Below are 22453 nucleotides of genomic sequence, written 5' to 3'. Positions count from 1 at the left end.
CAAATGTACAGATTCTTAAATATATTCAAACCTATTCATGTTTTGAATTCAACGGCTTCCATCACTCACTCTGCACTCAGAATCACACCATATGACAATCTATTGCACCAAAAGGCAGTAGTTTCTCTTTTTGTTGATATTCTATGACAAGCATAATTACTAAATAAGTAAAATCCATAAAAGAGCAAATACTCATTTCCATATGCTGACACCAGTGTCTTGAAGCAAGTGCAAACTTTAAAAATATTTTTTGTTTCAAAACCAGGCAGAAGTGCCTAAAAATACACCTTAAATGAGGAAAACATTTCTTGTGGGGGTTATTACACTTTAAATCTGTGGCTTTACCATCATGTGTAATTTCATGTAAAATACTTACTTGCCAAAGATAAAAGGCTTTCCTAGAGACTTTAGCAAGTATCGTATTCCTGCTGGCAACTGCATTACTTTGTGTCTCAGACAGCTCGGCTGTGCTTGAAGTGGCAGGCACAGAAAGGCGCAAGGGCTGAGGACGCTCAGTACTTTGATTACAGAGCAAACAAGAATGCAGAGCCTGACAAAGCACTCATGAAAACTGAAAGTTATTTCCTGCTGGACAGTGAACCAAAAAAACCCCCCAAGTATAAATTTTAGTCTCACACTAACAAAGCAAAGCGATAATGTAGCTATCAAATGACCTCAAACGTGAGTGATTTATGTCAACATGACACACAGGAAATGACACCACCCACCCACCTCAATGAAACAGAATTTTAACCAAAAAAAAACAAACAAAACAAGAAAAAACTCTGATTAACAGAGCAGATTAATGAAAGTTTAAATATTTTTTTATCTTTCCATGAATAAATGCACGGGTCAGTATCTTAGTACAAGAAGAAGTATGTATTTCATCTTGTACTAAGCACCTTTTGCACAGCAAAAAACAGCGATCAAAATCCACATAGGCTGTTTCTTTTCCAATTACTACACTGTAAAACAAAATCTTCCCCCCCTCCTATCCTCATTAAGGACTACAAACACCACATGACTAAGATCAAAGAACACAGCATTCTCTAATGAAGAGAACTGATCTATTGCCACATTAAGAAAACATCAGCTTCTTAAAATGTAGTTAAAAAAATGCAGAGCACTAACAAGACTATATATTCCCACATCCATCACTTGACATCTATGACTCAACAAAGAGCTACAGATTTACAGCTTCAAATTTTAAGATTTCTCACTGTATTCACCTCCGAATCTCTTCAATACGTAAATAAGCAGTCTAACCACATCACCAGCATGAGCTGAACAAAATGCAAGACTGTCACAATGCTCATCTCAGTCACAGGCTACAGAAGAACTTCATTGCATTTTAATTTAATCTTTTAGCCCTCTTATTTGCTACAAGACATTCATTTCTGGGCTGGATTTTCTGCATATCTAATATCCATTTAGCATCTTAGGAGTCCTCAAACAACATCAAACCCAAACTAGCTTTTCCTCAGAGAGCTGACAATAACATGTAAGGATGAGTTACAAAAGTAATTTCATTTCTTGAATGAAGCATCTTTTTATTATTAAAAAAGAAAAAAAAAGAAAAAAAGAAAGATATCTCAAATTCAGAAGTCCATATGAGCAGGACGTTTACAAACTACAGACTCTAAAATAGTCTTTGAAATTAGTCATTTAAAATCAAACTGACGGACAGACTCAGAAGAAATTTCCTGGGTGAAATGGATGTCAGACACTGAAGTCTCGTGGCTGCACCAGAAGATACAAACACGCCAAACAGAAAATACAAGTTTATAATGCCCATCAGTGGATGAAACAACTTAGAGTAACATCTTATTTATCTGACCCACAATCTAAAACTGCCAAGTAACAACCCATATTGTCTTATAATCAAAGTTTTAACCTAAAAGTCATTAAATCATAAAAAGAAACACCAGGTTTTTGTTCAAGTCTACTATGCTATATGCAAGCAACATCTTCTGAAATGTTCCATACCATTTCAGAAAAAAAAAAAAATACAAAGCTTTGAGAACGAATTTTTTCACGTATTTTATTCAATGTTCTCTACAGTCTTAATCTTCTACAGCTTACACCAGTGAGAATACTGTTTCTGCTGGCAGGCTGATTTTTAGACTAAAGACTTTTTTTTTGTTTTAAAATGTAGGGCCCATTTTAACTCGACTTTCTGCAGTGTTTCCTGTCTGAAAGTTCAAAAGCGCTTTAAGAGCCAAGCTTAGACAAGAATGCTGTATGCAGCAGTCCAAGCACATGTAGATCCAAAGCTTCAGAGTCCCTTTGTTTACTTGGCCACAGATTCCCTGGCCTTAGTCTTGACATATTTCACTTTAATTATTTATAGCATTTTCATTAATGAAACTTAGTTATGAAAATGAGGCTATGAAGAAAGCATTACTTATAAGAAGGGTATTAGCCCCTCACAGGAGATCCCCCTAGTCCTGCATCAAATTAGGCCTGAGGGGGAAAAATGTCAGACTTAAAACCTACTGAATAATTTTATTAGTCTAAAATACTTAATGGAAGTGTTATTGTCTTCACAAAAATATTCTGAGATTTTTTTTTTTTTCATTTTTATTACTTTACCTGGCTCAATGCAGTGCAATACGTGACTTTAAAAGTTGAAATCAAGTATTCCTAGACTTGAATTATTCGGATCCATGCACATATAAGACTCAAAATTTCAAGTTTGATATTCCACCGACAAAATTCTAGGGAGATGAAGGGTGTTCACCCAATCTGAGCTTGCTTTACAGTAAGTGACAGTGGAGGTCAATCTTTGGCTTTGGTGAAATACATAACTAACTCACTTCTCCCTCCTCCTATTATTTGAGTGGCTAATTAGAAGTAATTATTCCAGAGGGGTCTCTTCGCAGAACAGCAAAGCTGGTTCATTGGAAAGTGTTAAATAAAATTACAACTTTGGAAAAAAGCTTCAATTTAGAAGACTGAACTTACAAAATAAGGGGAAAAAACACCTGTAAAGAATCCTAACAATAGAAAGTAACATTCTGTCTTAATAATTTTTACCTCAGGATTAATTACTAAACATCAAAGATGGCAGAATGGATGGAAGGCATCAACTGGTAAATCAAACAACACCAGTTACTCCTTCATTAGGTGTAAAATTATGCCACAGTTATATTTGTTTCTTTCTGCCTGTGATGATAAAAATAGCTGTATTTTGAAATAATTCCAAATTTTAAAGTATTCTGAAATAATTCTCTACCAGCACCACGCATGGAATGCAGCCACCTCCAGGTACCCTCAGGCTACTGAAAGTGTTTCCCCTCTCAGTAATTTCAGGTGGTAACCAGCAGCTTTTCACTGCTTTGGTCCAAGCTCACCCTGAAGTTCCACAGCACTGGCTCATCACACAGAATCCATAGCAGAGTCACACCCAGCCTGCAGATTCCTCTGTCACAGCACAGAAATCCCCACCAGCAGAGAGGCAAGCCATAAGAAAACGTAAGTGAATGTAAGCCATAAAGTAATATGGGGTCTTTAAAAATATTTTGTGTGTTTCAATGGCACTCCAGTCTATGCCAAATGCCACCCACCTACTTGGGGGAGCTGTGATACTCTGAGGGGCATAGGAACTAGATTAAGTTTTGTTGAACTAGGAATCAGCAGTTCATATAAGAAGCAGCTGACCACTATCTATGAGGTGCTTACAGCCTTTAAAATATACTTATCATCACTGTTTACCTGCAAGTTTGGTATATAAAGCAAGATGGAAGGGAAACATGAACCGAGACCCAAAACCAGGAGGGGCGGTGTGCTGAGAAATAAATGTTTTCTCACAGCCAAATATTTTAGTTATAAGGTTTCTTCCTGAACCATTGCCTCACTAGATTTTTTGCCTTGACCCACATGGGAACAAATACAAACTTTTTTTTATTCCCCTGGTGACCCCGAGGGGAAAACAAGCTTTCCTACATGCTTAAAGCAAGTACTTGACAGAATCTACTCTATTTCAAACATTTAGGCATCAAAACTCCTCTGGTTTTTAAAACTAACTTGGCTAGAGTTGCTTCCCTTCAGAAAAGCACATTTGACCAAAATGACTTGTTCTAACCACAGAGCCCCAGCATCTTTTCCCCCATCATCCAATGGCTTACTCAGAGGCTATGGTAGCTTGTCCCTGCTGGCAGCTCAGCAGGTACCCTTGCTGCATGGCTGCATCATCCTCACAACTTCTGCAAGACCTCCATTTAGCCTTGCAATGAAGCATGCACAGAAGTATGGGGAGAGAGCACTCTATGTAACATAGGAGCACTCTGAAATACATATTACTGTTCTCTTCATCTTCACACTCTGGAAGAGAACCAGGTATTGAGGACTGCCCACAGGGAAAGACAGATCCTCCTAAGGACCTTTTGTGCCTCTTGGAAAGCAATTAATTAAAACAGAAATTGAAATTAAACAACACAGGAAAATTGTGGGGGGAGAATAAACTAAGAAAAAAAGAATTCAAAAGATACCATACTGGAAAAGTAATTGCAAATTCATTTCTTACATACAAATATGCTGTGCAGTGCAGAGAAACACATACAAAATTATTCCTTCCCAACATAGAACAAGCAAACTATACATTTCTTTCAAATTTCTCCTCAATTAAACATGATTTTAAAAACCACATTGCATGATCCATAGTGGCAAGAAGGTAAAACTCTTCAGTAAGTAATGAAGAAAATACAATTTGGGAAGCTACACAGACCTATTCAAATAACACAGTGTATCTTTTAAAACAAACTGCTTTCAGTCTGGGTGCATTTCAAGTTTCATCTGAAAGATAAAAGCACTGGAGAAATAATCGCTCTTCTAATCTCCAAGAGGTTTGAACGTACACCGCTATCACGCCACTATGTTCCTCTGCCAAGAGCAGCAAGGACTTAAAAAAATCAAAAAGTAAGAAAACCTATGGGAGGCATGATCTTGTGGAAAAATATCTTACTGAAATTCCTTCTAGATGATGAAATGCTAGGACATAGCATGTAAATATCTAGGTGAATTTGAGGAAGTTGTGCTTTTGAAGAACAGCAACCTGGAGAGAGGCTCTCTGCTGATTTGAGAAGGCTCAGGTTGCCTCAGAGCCAAACAGGCTTTGCCATTCAGAGCAAAGATGCCAGACAAGGGCCAAGTGCAGGAAGAGAGGGAACAAAAGACAGAGAACATTTTACAGCTGCCCCACCAGCCTTCGAGCTCACTGAACCGCAGAGACCTTTCTCCCCGCTCCGTGCCTCCTCCCTACGCTACAGACTCTGTCCTCCACACACACCAGCCTTGCTCTACCTGCATGCCCTCCTCCTCCTCCTCACTTGGTGAGGGGACACGGCTTCTTCCAAGCAGCCACATCCCACGGGGGTCATCAGCCCGTCACCCTGAGTAAAGGCTCAATGCTGCCATCCTTATTTACACACCAGTCCTACCCAAATGCCTCTTACAGACCACACCAGCAGGCTATGGACCACAGACTACACCAGAGCACAGAAGAAGCGAGCTTATCTTTAAACAGTAAGCCTGCACCTGAATTTGCAGGAAATTCTGGCATTCTGCAGCATATAAAGGTAAAGGCAGCATAGTTCTAAATGGATTTTTTGAGAGTAACCTAAACTAACTCGGTAAAAACCTATCCAAAAATCCCAAACCAGTTGCAGAAGACTGGCAAATTTTCCAAATGTATTCAGTTATCAGAAGTAGCAATCTTGACAACAGATCCCCTGAAGTCTGTTGAAGCCTGCCAAAATTGACACAGGATTGAAAAAGAAAAATAAAAAGCTTCTGGAAAAACAAACAAGAAATTTCTATTAATCTATTTTCACTCAGGCTTTTAAAATCCTTGGGCAGCATTTTGTAAAACATTTTTGTTTAATTATTTTCAACCAGCCTTCCCCTGCAGCTGGTGAAGCTCTTCCCATTTGTGAAGTTTGCTGTCTGAACCCTGAGATATTATTTTGAGCTTCTCCAAATACATCATGTGTTTCTGTGTCTTTCTCCCTCCATGAGCTAATGACATTTTGCAGCAGGCTTCCGAGCGGCAGCCAGGAAAGCAGAGTCAGGCCCTTCCCAACTGATGCCGCACCCTTAGCAGAGGAAGGAATAAACGAAATAAAGGTAAAAATACTAATGTTGAAAAAGCTGGAGGTATGCATTTGCAACGAGGTGATTGCTCTCAAAATGAAATCAACAAAACCTCTGTAACCCAGATTTTTTTGTGCGTCCCTCAGGAATCAGGAGCGAGGCTGGGTGGGGGGAAATTTTGTTTTCACACTGCTACAGGGTATGTTGAGAAACACAGAGCTGTCACCCACTCAGTACATACTTTGTGTTTTAGTGTACTGTGCTTGTTTGTCTTCTGAGAGACAAAGAAATGTACTTTACTAGTTACACTGTAGTATTCTAAGCAATGAATTGAAATGTATCATTAACATCCAGGACAAGCTTTATCTCGCTACCAAAACAAAGGGACTATTCTTTGAACAAATTGAGGGGGAAAATCCCATAATGACAATGAAGAGTTCCTCTCCCTAAAAACTGTGCTGCACAAGAGTAACAATTACGGGCTTATATTCTACAGACTGAGGTTGAGAATGGCTGCATGAAGCGATGCATTCACTATTGGGAGAGTAAGTACCATTGATGACAAGGCCTTGGGGCTTCTGCTGTTCACAGACCAATCAATAATCCATTATGAACAAACTACATTTCCCCCTAATATGAAGAAATGAATAAAAGGGGAACCACTAACACTAGTACTTTCATGGAAAAAAACCCAACAATGCAGAAATCACAAAATGCCATCACAAGACTTAAAACTATTGGTGATATCTAACACCGACAAAACTACCCACAGTAATCCTTTATTTTACATCAGTTGCTGGAGACCACTACGTTAAATTAAAAAAGAAAAAAAAAAAAAAAAAAGCAGCTTCTTTTAATGGCAAGAATTTTTTCAAGGCTACTTATTCTGGCAGCAGGACAAAACAAAAAGCAACATTAATCTTTCAAAGCAAGGAGGAGAAAATGAACTAACTTCACCCAAACATCTACCAGCTTGCTTCAAACTATTTTCTAATGCAACGTAAATAAGAACTTCTAATTAGAAATAACTGTCCAAATGTGACTGGTCAAGCATAACAAGACTTTATTGCAGCAGCTGCGTTACCATCCAGACAGGAGGCCCTGAAACTGTTGTTCTCCCATTGTCATTGTCAGATGCTACAATACAATCAAGCGAGGATCCATTTAAATAGCACAACCATAGCAAACCTCAGCATCCTGAGTCCAGTTTCTACCCAGATCTCTCAGCATAGCACCAGAAGGCAGAAGAGAAAAGCTCTCCTGAAAAATTACAGATAAATAAATTTAACAAAACAAAAGAATTACTGATTTTTGGATGCATAGCAGTAAATTAGACCCAAAGGGAACACTGAGACTGATGCTACTAATGCATAAGGCAGACTATGTCCTTTTTCTGAAATGTAAAGACTAGTAGTTAAAGTTGACCTCGCAGGGTGGGGGGCTAGCGGGAATGAATGCACAATGTGATTATTGATCAGCCCCAGAAAAGCCAAGAACTGCACCAGTGCAGATGTGATTTTTCTTCTCCTAGGGTCATTAATGATATATATTGGCAAGTCAAAAGCTCTTATTTTGACATGTTGTAACAGTATCATTAATTCTGAAAATAAGCATCAGCTTAGGTTCTAAAAAAAAGGGGGGAAAAAAACTTTAAAAACCCAGTAACAACTAAAAAAAAACCCCACTTCATTTCACTTCAGTGTAACAGTAATGCTTCCCTATTTGGCCACACCCACCCAGGGAGTTACTTTGGTAGCTTATTAGTCCCTAAACCTAAAATTTAGAAGTTGAAGAAACATTTACAGTTCTGATAGTTCCAAACAAAAAAAATAAGTTAGGTACAAGCAAAGTCACCTCAATGCTGTGTATTACCTCCTTATTCAAATCGATGGCATTGATGCTGTCTATTCATGCATATCTGTGAAGATGTGTATATATATGGGCAGCACAATATTTTCCCAGCATCCAGTAGTGCTTTTATATTTAATGATCTTGTTAGGGTTTCCACTGCAGACTAATTTAGATGGAGTTGTAACATGGCCATTTTAAATCTTCAGTGTGGGGGCTGATTTCAAACTGTATGGGCAGGGGAGTTTTCTGTCAATATGCTCTGCTCCAAGCCCAGTTTCTATCTTACAACAGTAAAAAAATTTAGAAGTATCTATTTTTATTTGCTGTGTCATGGCAAGGACATACTTCATTTTTTTGCAATTTTTACATTATTGTATGGAAGACCAGGGGCTGGATAATCAGAAAACACAGGAGGTGCAGTACATGGCACACACAGACACACTCCCACCCCTCCTTGCTGCCTCTTGTTTGCCCCATCACACAAACCACATCCTCAGCTGCCGTAAGTGTACACAGCGCCATGAAATCAATTTGTATCAATTCAGAAGCTGTACTGCTAACTAAAACTGGAATGCCTTTGTGCAGTGTACATCAAGACCTGAATGCAAGAAAATCATGAGCACAACTGAAGGTAAACATTTTAAGCTATTGATTTCCTACCCCAGCAAAAATTACACTAAGCAACCTTGCCCTAAGTGCCCAAATTCCACTGTCACAAATAACAACTGCGCCAGTAAGGAACAAACTTCAGTGCTTTCTTTAGTAGACTCATGCAGTGCTGTAATTTCTCCACAGCAGACCTCAAATGCAAAAAGCTGTATGTTTGATACCAAACAAGTTCACTAGCTACAGCCATGTGGTTCACCAGGCCAACGGAAGGTAAATATTATTCTATGGGCCACTGCTGCAAGATAAGTTGTGTGAAGAATTAAGAAATTCAAGGTAATAAATTAATTTCACTTATACCTAATATATCCTACTGCTCAAACTGCTATAGTAAAATCATTATCTTATAAATAGAAGTGTTGCCAAGCATTAACCTGTTAACAGACTTAGAATTGCAGCACCGTGCTTTGATTAATTAATGTCTTACTGTAACAAAAACTATTTCTGAAGTAACACCACTGAGTTGTTTGCTTATTTCTTCCCCCTCCACAGTATTATAAAGGAATTGTAAAGCAATGAAACAAAAGCAAAAAAGAGTGCACTGAAAAAAAAAAATAAATTGGGGGGAAGGGAGAAGGAGTGGGACAGAAAAGGCACAGGGGAAAGGGAAAGGAACTGTGCCCTGAAATAGAAGGATGAATAATCATATGCAATAAGCCATAAAAGCATTCTCTTAAACATTACCTTCTGAGATAGCACTGAGAAGCAACACAAAATTTACAAAACACACAGCTGTCAAAAACTCATTTGCAGATGCTTGACTACATTTTTTTCCTCTGTGTGTGTAGAGGTGTGTGTGTGTGTGTGTGTGTGTGTGTGTGTGTGTGTAAATGCGTGTGTATATATAAAGTATTTCACTGTAAGCTCTTGTAAAGCACAAAACAGTATGGACAAGCTCTATTTTAGGAAGCTTTCTTAAACTTCTTAAGAACTTAAGCAGGTAATTCATTAAGACTTTCACAGTTTTTCCATTCTCTGCAACATTTCTGAATATCAAGCATGCAGACTATGCCCAGGCCCAGATGAAGACACTGCACACTTCAGAAATCCCTCACCACCCAAGCTGAAGGCTGCTCAAATCACACACAGATTTGTCTCTGTGACACCACCAGTCCCAAACTGGCAGAGGACAGTGCTGAGGGCCAATCTGTGGACAGCCAGTGCCGCAGAAATACCTTCATATCACTGTCTTTACACTAAAGTACACAGCACCCCTGAAGATCAGTCCATCCGCAAGTGTAATTTGTGATGATGAGCTTATCTTAGATGCAGCAGTAAGATGGGTGACTGCTAGCAGTTTAAAAGAAGGATCAAAAGTTCCTAAGTTCACCAGAGGTTTTAAAGATGAGATGTCAGCTGCTGCTTCATTACTCCAACAGCTCATTTTAGAGTTCTTTGCAGTTATCATCATTAAAAGCCATTTCCATTACATATGTAATAAATCCAACTTTGAAATACACTGAATCTTGTACTGCACAGTAAAGCAAACACACACAGCCAGTACAATAAAAGTGGCATAGCCATAAAGTATGACTTGATTTGCACAGTGAAGTAACTACTTTTCTCCTCTTTTCATTCATTTACTTCTTTTAAGAAAAAAGGAAAAAAGGAAAGGAAGAAAGGAACAGTCTTTTATGTCAAATGAATACAAAGCACAAGATGACTTTTTCTGGATTTCAAGCCTTTCAGTCAGGAGAAAAGAAACTAAACTTGAAATCATATCTTTCAGCTGTCTGTTGGTCTGGCTTATTTTGGTATGAAGCGCTGAACTATCTCTGTGGAACATCGCTGCAGTGTATCACCTAAAAGAGACAGACATTCCATCCACTCCTTATAAACAATTTCAAAGCACATTTTACCAACCCTGTCAACTTTGCTCTCATAACAGCGCAATGTAAAAGCATGCTTCAGAATTTGGCAGGTCAGGACACTGTGGAATCACAAGATGAACCCAGATAACTCTGTTCAGAACTACTTCCGTACATGCACTTCTCCTCTCCTTGCAGTTTAATCAGACTTGGAACCTTTGGGCCAGTCCCTCACCTATAGAGTACAAGGCACTTTCCCAGAACTCCAAAGATCCACAGAAATTTGCCCAAATGCAGAAAAATCATTCTGTGTTAGATCCTTTGTGAAAAACAAGGGCCTGGGTGGACATCAATCTCCAAAACCATTCCTGAGCTCACTGCTGGCCTTTGGTATGGGAAGGTAGAGTCAAGAACAGAAGAAAGTAAAGGAACAAACCCCACCCCTATTTAGATAATCTCATAACTGCCTCACCACTCAAATGCTGAGCAACTACTTCAAAACAAACCAAAACCTCTGAAATTATCACACACAGGATAGTAAGCAAGCCAGTCTGCAAGGAAGAAAGGTCTGTTGCACAGGCTGTTGCCGATATATTTGTTTTTCCATACACTACAACTGGCAAGACAAATCTATCAACTGGTAAGAAAAACATTAATTACATACACCAAGAACACCAAACTGTTTGAATCACAAAGTATTAGCTAGACTTTGTTACTGCTTTCAAAGAAATGAGTGTATGTACCACATGCACGGACGAGCACCCTCTCCTCCCACCACTCTTCACAGCAGAGACCTCAACACGCCACCACTGCCACACGTGCCACTGTGCCTTCCACCACAGCCCACGTCCCTGTCCATGCCACCCACACCTCTTCTGTGGCACTGATCTCCTCACTGCTACCCTCCAGCCTGGTTCCACCCCACTGCTGTCACCACCATGCCTCCTACCCCCAGCTATCCACACACACTGCCTGCCTGTTAGATTCCTTCTGGATCACCTGGGGCCAGCAGCCAGGCTCACACTCCCTTTCTGGCCACTGCCATCCTGCAGATGTACTTTAAAGGCTACATCTTTTCCCCACTCTCCCCTGTCTGTCTGCCTGCGATCCAGCCCTTTCTCAGTCATCCCCAACACTTCTGCTTCTTCCAGGAGCACTTTCACTTCCTTCTCTCTCCCAAACCTGTTTGGGCCCTTCATGACTAATTCTTCCATTTGAGCTCTCCCTCATTAGTACACCTTCAGTCCCTGCTCAGCAGCTTCTTGTTTGCCAGGACATTCCAGCACAGACTCACAGGCTTCCCCCTTGCCCCTTCTGTCCTCCTCCCCAGACGATGCCCACTCTTCAGGCTTTTATATCCTCAGTTACAACAGAACCATCTCCAGTCTCCAAGCCTGTAACTTGTCCCCCCTCTGTCTGTTCAGTAACTGCTGCTGTCCCAAAAATCAACGGATGCCAACACCCATGCCAAATGCCTCACATATAAGGTTCAAGCACCATCCTTCTTCTTCAAGGACCTACAGTGTTCCACCCTACTCTCTTTTGTGTGGGCAGTGACTCACCCTCCCTAATACATCTTTTATATCAGCGACCTTGTGTTCTGACACTGCATTTAGAACTGGTTTTTCATTATATTTTCATTCATTCTTAAATCATATTTTCCACAAATGACTCAAAATTATTTTCTAAAATTAAATCCATCACTCATTTTTGTATAGTTTCTTCCCCCTAATGCATAATATGTGTACTACATACTGCAATGTTCTAATTGCTATGTATATTCCTCAAGGCAGGAATTTGAGATCTTTTGTATGTGCTCTTTTATGTACTTTTAAACAGTGCCAAATATTCCAACTTCAGATAATTTCTAGGAGCAAATTATCATTAAAAAGTCAAGATTCACCTTTTCAAAGAGTCAAAGTCCCTCTTTTCATCAGAGGTGCAGACAGAAGTTGACAAACAGCTTCTTTCTCATGAGCTCCAAAAGTAAACTAATCCCTTCTTCGGCCTATGCAGAGTTCATTTCTTAAGTTAACCAGAAGGACTATCAAACAAATGGTAAAGCTAAGCTAGTAAAGAAGCTAACAAGGCATAAATCACATCACTAACCTATAGCTGGCCTTTTTGAAACACATACTTCCTGCCAACGTTATGCATTTACATTTAATAATAAACAAGAAGCGTAATGACAAATAGAATTCAAGTGCTGCACTTATCTCTCAATTTCTTCATAAGCAACTGGGAAAAAAAAGTAGGCTATGCAGAACATCAAATTAAAGGGTAAGATCCTTAGAGGTGATCCTCACTTTAGTGACATATTCTTCTTATAGGAGTTAGTCTCTTTCTACACCTGGAACTGTATGATTTGAATGCTTTTCAAACTCACTTTCCTCCAGCATGAGAAGGCTGCTTTATATCACACATTTTACCATTCTGCAAATAGAAATATACTCCTTCACCCCTCAGGGCAATGCTGAAGCAAGTAGATTTTCCACCAGAGAAGCACAACGTAACTGTGACTCTTTAACTCCAAGAGCAGAATTTGAGCCACGCTGCTAAACCCTTAAACCTGTTACACAACAAATAAGCATGGATTACAGCGTGGCTGGTTCATTATGGGATGTTTTGTGATGCTATTCCTAACACACAAACGCCATTTGTCTTGGCCACATACATAAAGACCGTTCTCCTATTTTAGGTTATCCATCTTTACCACTGCTTTCACTTCTCTGCATCTCACTCATTTATTACTCATTTACTCCCTATTTAATGTATTTCTACACTGCAGACAGTGCTAAATAATCACAATGCAACACAGTTCTATATAGCATAGTGTTATATTTGCTCTTTATATAAACAACTTCTAGACTACAGTTACCTGACACTTCTTACTATCAAAACAAACCATTTAAAACTACGTATTTATTACCTTTAGTACTCCATGGCTACTCCACTTGCAGCACTAAACAAAGATCATACAAATAAAAAGAAGCAATCTATGCCAGGGAGGTTTGTATTTCAGTAGAAATAGCAAGCATAAGTTGTAGAAAATGTTTGACTAAAAGCACATTCTTAGGCAGGTGTAATCTAATTTTGGCAGGTTTACAACAGTCAGCTACAATGTTTGCTAATACTTCAGAGGATTTGGGATTTTATATTTTTTTAAACAGGTTTAGATAAGCACACCTGTATTCACTTCCTTAAGTAATGGGTACATTTACCAAAGCTACTGTTTATAATCTGAAGAGATGATATTCTCATGAGTAAAAACTAGCCATATATGTAAGAAAAAAACAGCCTCACTTTGACCAACAGTAAAAAAACCACAATCTTGAAATAAAAACACAAGCGTTATTACTACCTCGTATGGGGTCAAAAGTACACCACCTTATCTATAATCAAGTATTTTGTAAAAATAAGGAAACTTTTTCCTTAAACCCTTGTATCAGGTTTGCATTCAAACAGAACAACTCCTTTCAGTATCATAACTCTGAAAATACAGGTTTACAACTAAAAGTATTGTCCTTCATTCTGTCACAACCCTTTTTTGACAGGCTTTCAAGTATCTCCTGAACTTGATTAATTTAAGCGTGCATGATTCATTTAATTAACATTTCAAATCAAGGTGTTAATTAAATACAATATCCAAAACCAGGTACTGGATAAGACTTGCAGAGAAAGCACAATAAAAATGGTTATTATAGTACTGCCAACTCAGAGCACTAAACTTCATAGGTCAAGCACTCAAACGTCCTGGTGCATTCATCAACTTAGGCAAGGTTTTTGACCATAACTTGGTTGTGGATTTGTCTTTTGAGCTTTTATAGTACACTCAAGCTTCTTCCAATAACCACGAAGTCAAGGAACTTTCTGTTTTTACAGGCTTGTATCTTCTCTTTTGGAACCACTGGACTGCAGAAGAAGGGGCTTTGGGAAATGACCCCTAGCTTTCTCCACTGACAAAACTTCAAGTGGGAAAACTATAACTGAAGCAAACAGATGTGATATTTTTTTGCTCTGCTGTTTCACTCATAAAACACTCCTCAGAAGGTTACAACAGCTTACTTATAAACATCTAATGCAGGGTGCCAGAACAATCCCTCCACATACACATCCAGCAGATGGATGGTCAAAGGCACAGAGTATGCATAGTCACTACTTACTCCACGGGATTTAGAAGTAATCAAAAAATTAGGCAAAGAAAGATCTGCCAGAATGTTTCTAGTATAACCCTGAATAAAAGTAGAATAGATGGTGACAACATCATTGTAAGACAAGACAGCTCTGAAGGAGGTGACAAACCCCACTGTGTCTCACTAGGTTTGTCATTTGGAAAACTGTGACTGTCTTGGCTACAGCTAAAGGCAATTACAGGATCTGCTAACATTGAAACCAGTAAGCACTTGTTTCAGCCCAAATTGTTAGGTATCCCATAAAGGAGAAGTCAACAGACCAACCCTCTGAGATACAGCAATAATGCTGGAAAATGAAGTCCAGAATAGCCTCTGTTCTATCCCTTATTCTCTAGTGTATTATCAACTTGGAACTTGTGAAAACAACGTTCCTTCATATGCTTCAGATAACAAATCCCAGGTGCAAAAAAGGGTTGTCTCATGCTGTTACCTAGATGACTGGACCAATAGAAGCTGGTCCAGCCTCTGAAGGAGTGTTTGGCCATCAACAGGCCCTGTCATTGGTCAACATGATACCTCTTGCACAAGACAACTGCTGTTTGGGAACCCCATCATGGCAGTTGGATACAGCTCATTTAATCTACAACTTCTCTCATCTCGAAGCTTGCAGAAAGACCGCCAGCTTACAAGAGGTTTACACCCGCTCATGGCTTTGGTTACAAACTGAAGGTCAAATCCTAACCTGAGTCAGACAAGTGTCCCTCCTGACTTATTGTGATGACTTTAGCACTCACTGCACACTTAGACCCATACAAGAAGGGAGATACCAGCCCTTCAGTTTTTGTTTTAAAGTCCAAGGCTGATATTTACCTTCCTTATACATTTATAATTACTTCCTTTTGCACTGGAATTCTTTTTAAACCCTGCCTATGAGGCGCACATCAGCTGGAAACCAAGACACCCAAAATTATTTTAAGAAAGTTCCCAGTTTGCCTAGCACACCTCACCACTAACCAATTCATATAAGGTTTAATATTTGCAAACAGACAAACTCCAGAAAGAAAAGCCAATCCAGGCTAAGAAACCAGGAAGACTCAGACACAACCTCTAACTTAGTCACTGAACTACAGACTGGTCAAACTGGGAGAGTACCCCAAGAGGCTTCTGAAGCTCCAAGCACTGTCAGAAGAAAGATAGGGGAGGGAGCACATGAATCTTCAGCCTGACCCAGTTCAGACCCTCTTACATTCCCATGACTATTAGTAACAAATCCAAAGCCATCTACTGCTGTATGAGAGAAGGGCTGAGGCCTCTGTGCATTCAGATCTTACAGCCCAGCCACCTCCAGCTGAAGGGTGGGGAGTCACTTTTATGTGGCCGCAGAATTTCAGGGCAAGGCTTATCTTTCACAGCAAGTTGCAAAACAGCTGGTGCTGCAGCCACCCAGAGCACAGCCACCATCTCTGGCACAGCAGTAGGAATATGCCTTGGCAAGGTAAAGAGGACTCCCTTCCCTGCCTTCTTGTGAACATATGCAAGAGGTCAACAGCATCCAAAAGAGTTGACAACAAAACTTTCAAACTGGGAAGGAAAACAGCGCTGATTCCCTGGAACAAAAAAAGCAAAGCTCTAAAAACACACACAATCTCCCACTCTGCTACTGTCCCTGTACCTGTCACTACTTCCCACCACACAGGCTGTCAGGAACACAGACACCTCTCTACAAACCAGACAATGCCACAGCTGCCTGCAAGAGGCTCCAGAGCCATCCTCCTTGTGCCTCCATCGAATGAACTTGAGTGACCAAGTCACTGCAATTATCTTGCAGCCAAAGGGAAGGAACAAAAATCAAGTGAATAAACTCTGGTAACTTTGTAATGACAGGGGTTTTTTACATCTTAAACAATGACATATAGAAAAGATGTCAGTAAGATTTAAAGGGCATTCAGTACACAGATTTTTTTGAGTAAAGGGCATGCTACTATGAAGAGAGGACATTATCAGTGTATTTGCACACACACCAAACTTCTCAGCTTTCACTGCAAAACCAATGGTTTCTGTTTGAAACAGTGAAGCTCATCTGTAGAAATTCTGCAGCTAAGCCTTTGATTTCACTTTCCAGCAACAAGACAACCATCGTATTATAAATACCATCAAATGAAATTTTAATTATTTTCTAAGAGTCAGTCGGTAGCTATTAATGAAGGCAAGTTTTTAGGGAAATACTGCCAAAAGAAAGTAATGACCAGATGTGTACCAGTGCAGCAAGGTCTAACTTAACTGAATAACAACTTTAAATCACTAAAAAGAGTTGGACTCATCTATTATCAACCTTCATCCCAACATTTATTTTAAAGTATTTCTGCTAACCCAGAATCTATATAAGCAGTTGACCAAAGTAGTTTAGAAATCAAGAAATGTATGTTTTTATCTAAATAAGAGAAAGAGCAGTAATTTTACAGGCTTTCACATTTAAATCTCAAATTCTTCTGAGTAACTTCCATTAATCTCTCTTTACAGCTTTTTCAGAGTTCATAATCCTTCCTGCAGTCTAAAATAAGACAAACTGCAGGGATGTCAGAAAGTTAAAGATGCACACTTTAATTGCCCCATATTAATAACGTCTGCCATATACATTAACATTGTAAATGAAAACAACACATGCAGATCCAAAGATGTGCATGCAATAGTTTGTACCCTTGGCCGCCACGCCTGTGCGGCAGCAGCTAATTACGGGGGTGAGCTATGCCAATATGGAGCTCGCACTTGTATTGCAAAAAAGAGCAATTCATAGCCCAGCTTAGGTTTAACTGCACAGCGTGGGGCTTGGAGAAAAGACTCACATTTTGTACTGAAATTATTAGAGTGGTATTTTTCACAAAACAAGAACTCTGTTTCCATATACATCAAATAAACAGAAAGCACAACTGAACCAACACCTCTTGTATCGTGTTGCATTTCCTTGTAAGGGATCTGCAACCCAAAATATTTAAACACCTCTGATAACCCCCTGACATGAACATATGAAACTCCAAGGCATAAAAACATAACATATCTTTAGCACAGCACAAAAATATCAAATTTAAAAGCTATTTAATTTGTAAATGCATCCTTATTAGAAGAATGCTTCTTGCTTCATTGGTTCATATTCCCAAGTCTCTGGCCTATTGAGCAAGTAAGTGAAACAACATCTATGCATTTTATAATTAAGGTTTCTCCACATTATAGCTCTTGTTTTGCACTGATGAAAGCACTAAAAGAAGAAATGCAGCTGCTGAGCACCAAAGGCACTCCTCACTTAAAGTACCTTATAGAACAAAGGCTGAAGTCTAAAGTTGGTCACATTCATTCAGCACAATAAAACCCTTCCAGGGGGAGTTGCCACAATCATCAATAATCAATCATAAGATGTGCAAAAAATCACAGTTTTTCACCCTTTCATTCCAGCATCCACAGGCAGATTTTCTGCTGGTGTTGCACTTATTTTTATCTATAATTATTTGAATCAATTCTCGAAAGAAATGCAACCAACAGCTGAAAAACTACATGTAAGGCTTTAATTATTCTCTTAGTGTCTTGCCATGAAGTTTGTTCTAACATTTTTCCAGCTGGCCAAGAAAAGCAAACATGTGTCAAGGTCAGAGAGAAATCGTTGGTTCTTGCCTCATCTGAATTCCAGTTCTGGGCAACAACAAAATAAAAATTAATAAAATAAAAAATCCAGCAATTTAAAGAGGAAACTGGCTTAATAGTTCTGAATTCATCTTTTCCATGAATGGAGAAGCAACGTGCAGCCAGTCTGTCTGCTTCTGCTTGTTTCATCAATGAGGGAAATAAAAAAAAATTTAAAAGCCTCAGATTTGGTCTTGCTGAAGCAGATCTGCAAGCAGTGACTGATTTAATAAAGCTAATCTTCAGTAAAGCACATGATATGTAAGTTGCAGACCACAGTAGTATGTAGCTTTCCTAATAATACAGTGTTGGTTTCTAATATGAATTGGAACCTCTTGGACAGAATTTCTGAGCACAATCAAGTGCAAGTGCTGCCAGGTCACCATTCCTTGTCATAAAATTTAGAGTCATTTCAGTGACACTGTAAGTACTCCATGGCTTTATTATGGCTGACTTTGAGCTTAATTGCTGCAATGTTTGTTGTTTTTTTTTTAAAGAATCGATTTTATCATAATAAATTCCCTTTTGTGATAGACACTGTTCATACTTGGTGTCAAAATAACAGAGCATGCACAATTATGAGGACATTTCCTTAAAATTTAAGCCTCTATAGCAGTGATTCAGATTAAAAGAATACTTTTTCTAAAACCAGAGCCATCCTTCATTTTAAGAAAAGCAGTAAGAGATGAGACCAGTACCCCTACTTCAGAGGGCACAAAGTGATTTAGAAGTAGGCAAGAGCACCCTTCTTTGAAAATGTTATCTTCTTGACCTCATGCTTTGAGTAGCCCTCTTAAGCCAAAAGTCACATGTCATAACCTCTTTGTTAGCTAGCCTGAGCTGTAATGTTTTACTCTGATAATATCTTGGTATGGTGAGTTCCACAGGTCAAATGTCTTTGAGAGATCAGCTCACTGCCACCCAGCCACATGAAGACATTTCACTCAAGCCTCACTCCATTGTGAACAGGCAATACTGGGTTTGAATACAAGTTTGATGCAGAATATTGGTGAAATAACCTGAGTCTAAAGTAACTTTTCCTCAATGACTAAACTTAATTTGAAACAGATGTTTAGTCAGTTTTACCATACAGTACATTTTATGTACTTGCACGTGCACAGATGCATAATACAAGCGGACAACTCAAGAGGCATAAACTGAAATTTTCAAAGGAGCTGAAGAGTTTTAGAAATGGTGTTATGGAGGTTCCTTTGAAAACTTCAGCTAAGCTTTTTGTAAAAAGTCTTCTCATTGGCTTTTTTATGCAAGAGTTAATCAGATAATTTAGTGATAAGTGCTCAAGAATGCATAGCTAGAAAGGAAAAAAGGTCTCTAGCACACATGAGGAAGTGGGGAAAAAAAGAGCAAGGGAGCTTATAAATCTGTGTTTTTGAGGGAAGTAATTTTTGGTCTACTCTTTAGTGCATGGGAGTTCAGTAGGCTTTAACTGCTACTTTGAAAATGCCCCAATTTGTCTGCACAGCAAACTAAAAGGTGTCTCAAACAATTAAACTTCCAGGTATTACCCAGAAAAACTATATAAAAGCACACATTGATCCTGCTCAAAATTTAGTAACAAGAAGTCATTTATATTGTCTGCAGAAATCTAGGACATCCTGAGCTTCACAGCATGTCCATACTGTATGGAACTATTTCAGGATGTATTTAAAACTGCTCATTCATGAATACACTTTCCTAAAATATGTAGTCTTATAATTTCCATGCTTTCTTGTATACTGCTTGGACAAAATTATCTGTTGCATATTATTCAGTGTCTTAAAGAGGCCTGCATTTGACAAAGCCTCATCCTCTTCTCACTCCACATAAAACCATTAAACTGCTCCAAATGGTAAAGTCATCATTTTGTAATTATAACTCTAAATTAAGGCTTTTGTGTTGTTAATTCTCCAGGAAAACTTGTACCTATGTTTTACAATGAAAGGAAAAATACCAAAACACATCTTACTGAAGGTTTATGAATGAATCCATTGTATCACTGATGAAACATGCAGAAAGCCAAAATCCATTCTATTTTCACATCAATTTTTTTCCTTCTACATGAAGTGGAAGTTGACCTGAAATGATTTTCCTTTCAGAAACCAAATGCAGACAGTGAGCTGTAAATACAGGCTTTTCAGACATCTTAAATACAAAGTTATTAAGAATAGAACAAAAAGAAATGTAAGCCACTAACAGAAACTTTACACAACCCCCAGTTCTTCAAGCACTTATGCAACTGAGTAATTTCACACACATAAATAATCTGCTTAAATCCAGTGAGGCTATTCTTATTTTCAAAACCACTCCTACCTTTTGAATGTGAGTAGAATTATGACACAGTACATTTAACAAAAAAATCAGAGATCTCATAGTGAAACTTGAAAATTTCTTCCAAAGAGACAGTACTTAAAATACATAATCAATTCTACTCATATGCTCCAAGCAAAAATACGTACAAGAGTCAGAATTATTTAAAATTAAATCTGAAATTTCCCAAATGAAGTGCAGATATTTTTCAAACACTCCATTGGCTCTGGAGATACTAACTAGGTTACTAATTTAGGTAAAGAATTTTCATGTCTCGGGTATCTCTACAAACCATCATCTTTAAGTGCTTTACAAGGAAAAGCTGCTTTTCAAAGTGCTTATTATTGCATTTCCCGTTGACTGCAATGGGATTTCCAAGTACTCAGCTCTTCTGAGTAAGGGAATACTTAATAACAGGACACAGGAGTGCAAATTAAGAAATCTATAATTAGGTCATCCAGATTTTACAGTTTTTACCTGAATAACTAATTTGTGCATTGTACTAAAGATGACAAACTACCACACACACAAAAACAAGGGGAAAAAAACCCAAAAAACAACTAGAAATTATGACACAGTAAAATACAAAGCACACACCCTTGCTATGAGAGAATGCCAATAAAAGACTGGAGCTTTGATCTTCTTTTCAACAGTCACTCATACAGTGGCAGAAACATCCTTAACCTTCCAAAATATATTCAGCCAAGACTACAAGATGCCAGTGCTTTCTCCATAAGCATTAAACAGAGGATGACTTCACCTGAGAAGTCCTTTAATCCTTCCCGTATTACTTTGTTGTCTAAGCACATAGCAAAAACCCTCCTGCCGTACCTCTCCCTCGATCTGAGGGGAGCATTCTCTACAACTTGGATGCAATAAACTGCAGTTCATTTTTCAAGTGTGAAATCAATATAGTTAAGTGAGAATCTGGGTGGGTTTTCCTCCCCTTGTATGAATGCTTGTAACCATTATTGAATCATTTCTCATCTGCTATCTTCCATAACATCAGCATTTGCTCTTTCAACTTCCACCTTTATTTCTGCTGCATCTCCACTTTCAGAACCTGCTTCCAGACTCATTTCGGAGGCACTTAGTCATAGCAGGGTGGCAAGATCTTTTTTTTGGGATGCTCACTTTGTGCTACATTAAACAAATAAAAAAAAAAGTCACTTCCCGAAACTTTCATTGAATTTTTTTCCTCCTAAACTTTAGGGTGTTAGTGACTCAGCTCCCAAATAAAACTGATGCTGGAAAGCTGTCAGGAAACTATATTTATCTGGTAAGTTATTAAGTGTTGCAAATGTTTATGCTGTAATTTAGAGAAATTATCTGTTACCAATACTTCAGCCGTCTCAATCACTGATTTCCTAACATTACACACCCATAACCGAAAGACAGATCAATACGCGTTTGATAATCACCAAACATAAACTGCCCTTTTATTGTATTGATCAGCAGCTTTTTCTACACGTGCAGCAGTTCGAGGGAGTAACAGGCACTTGGCAGTATCAACACTGCGCTGACAGAAAGAGAAACTGGCTGGCACTCGTGCAGCATTGTGTCAGTAGATACCACGTCCATCAAACACTGACAGTTTGGCAGATCAGACACTCTCTGCCATAATGTCATAATGACTTCAATTTCCTTCTCTGCAGCATCCAAAGGCTGTGATTTTATGAGCTATCCAAGTCTCTTCTCTTCAAGAACAAGACTCTCTTGCTTTTGCAGCCTTGACAGCTTCATCTATTTCCTTAAAGTTTCCTAGTAGGCATAACCAGAAAAGTAAGAAACACAAAGCTGTTAACTGATTTCCTCATAATTTATACAAATAACTGAAGTTTTATTTAGCAATTAAAATTTCACTCTCAAAATTCGAACAGCAGCAAGCTTCGGTTAAAATACAATTCTGAAAAACAAACAGATTCA

At 38.7% G+C, this 22453-nt stretch overlaps 1 protein-coding gene across 3 annotated transcripts in view; it reads right to left on the bottom strand.

Annotated features, from left to right (window-relative positions):
* The window catches only part of ZNF516 (zinc finger protein 516), a 100720-nt gene that overhangs the window by 58545 nt on the left and 19722 nt on the right, over positions 1-22453 (bottom strand). The gene's annotated exons all lie outside the window — the stretch shown is intronic.

Source organism: Parus major, chromosome 2, assembly GCF_001522545.3.
Source record: "Parus major isolate Abel chromosome 2, Parus_major1.1, whole genome shotgun sequence".
Classification (NCBI taxonomy): domain Eukaryota; kingdom Metazoa; phylum Chordata; class Aves; order Passeriformes; family Paridae; genus Parus; species Parus major.
The sequence above is the reverse complement of the archived record's forward strand: the minus strand, read 5'-3'. Positions and strand labels throughout refer to the sequence as shown.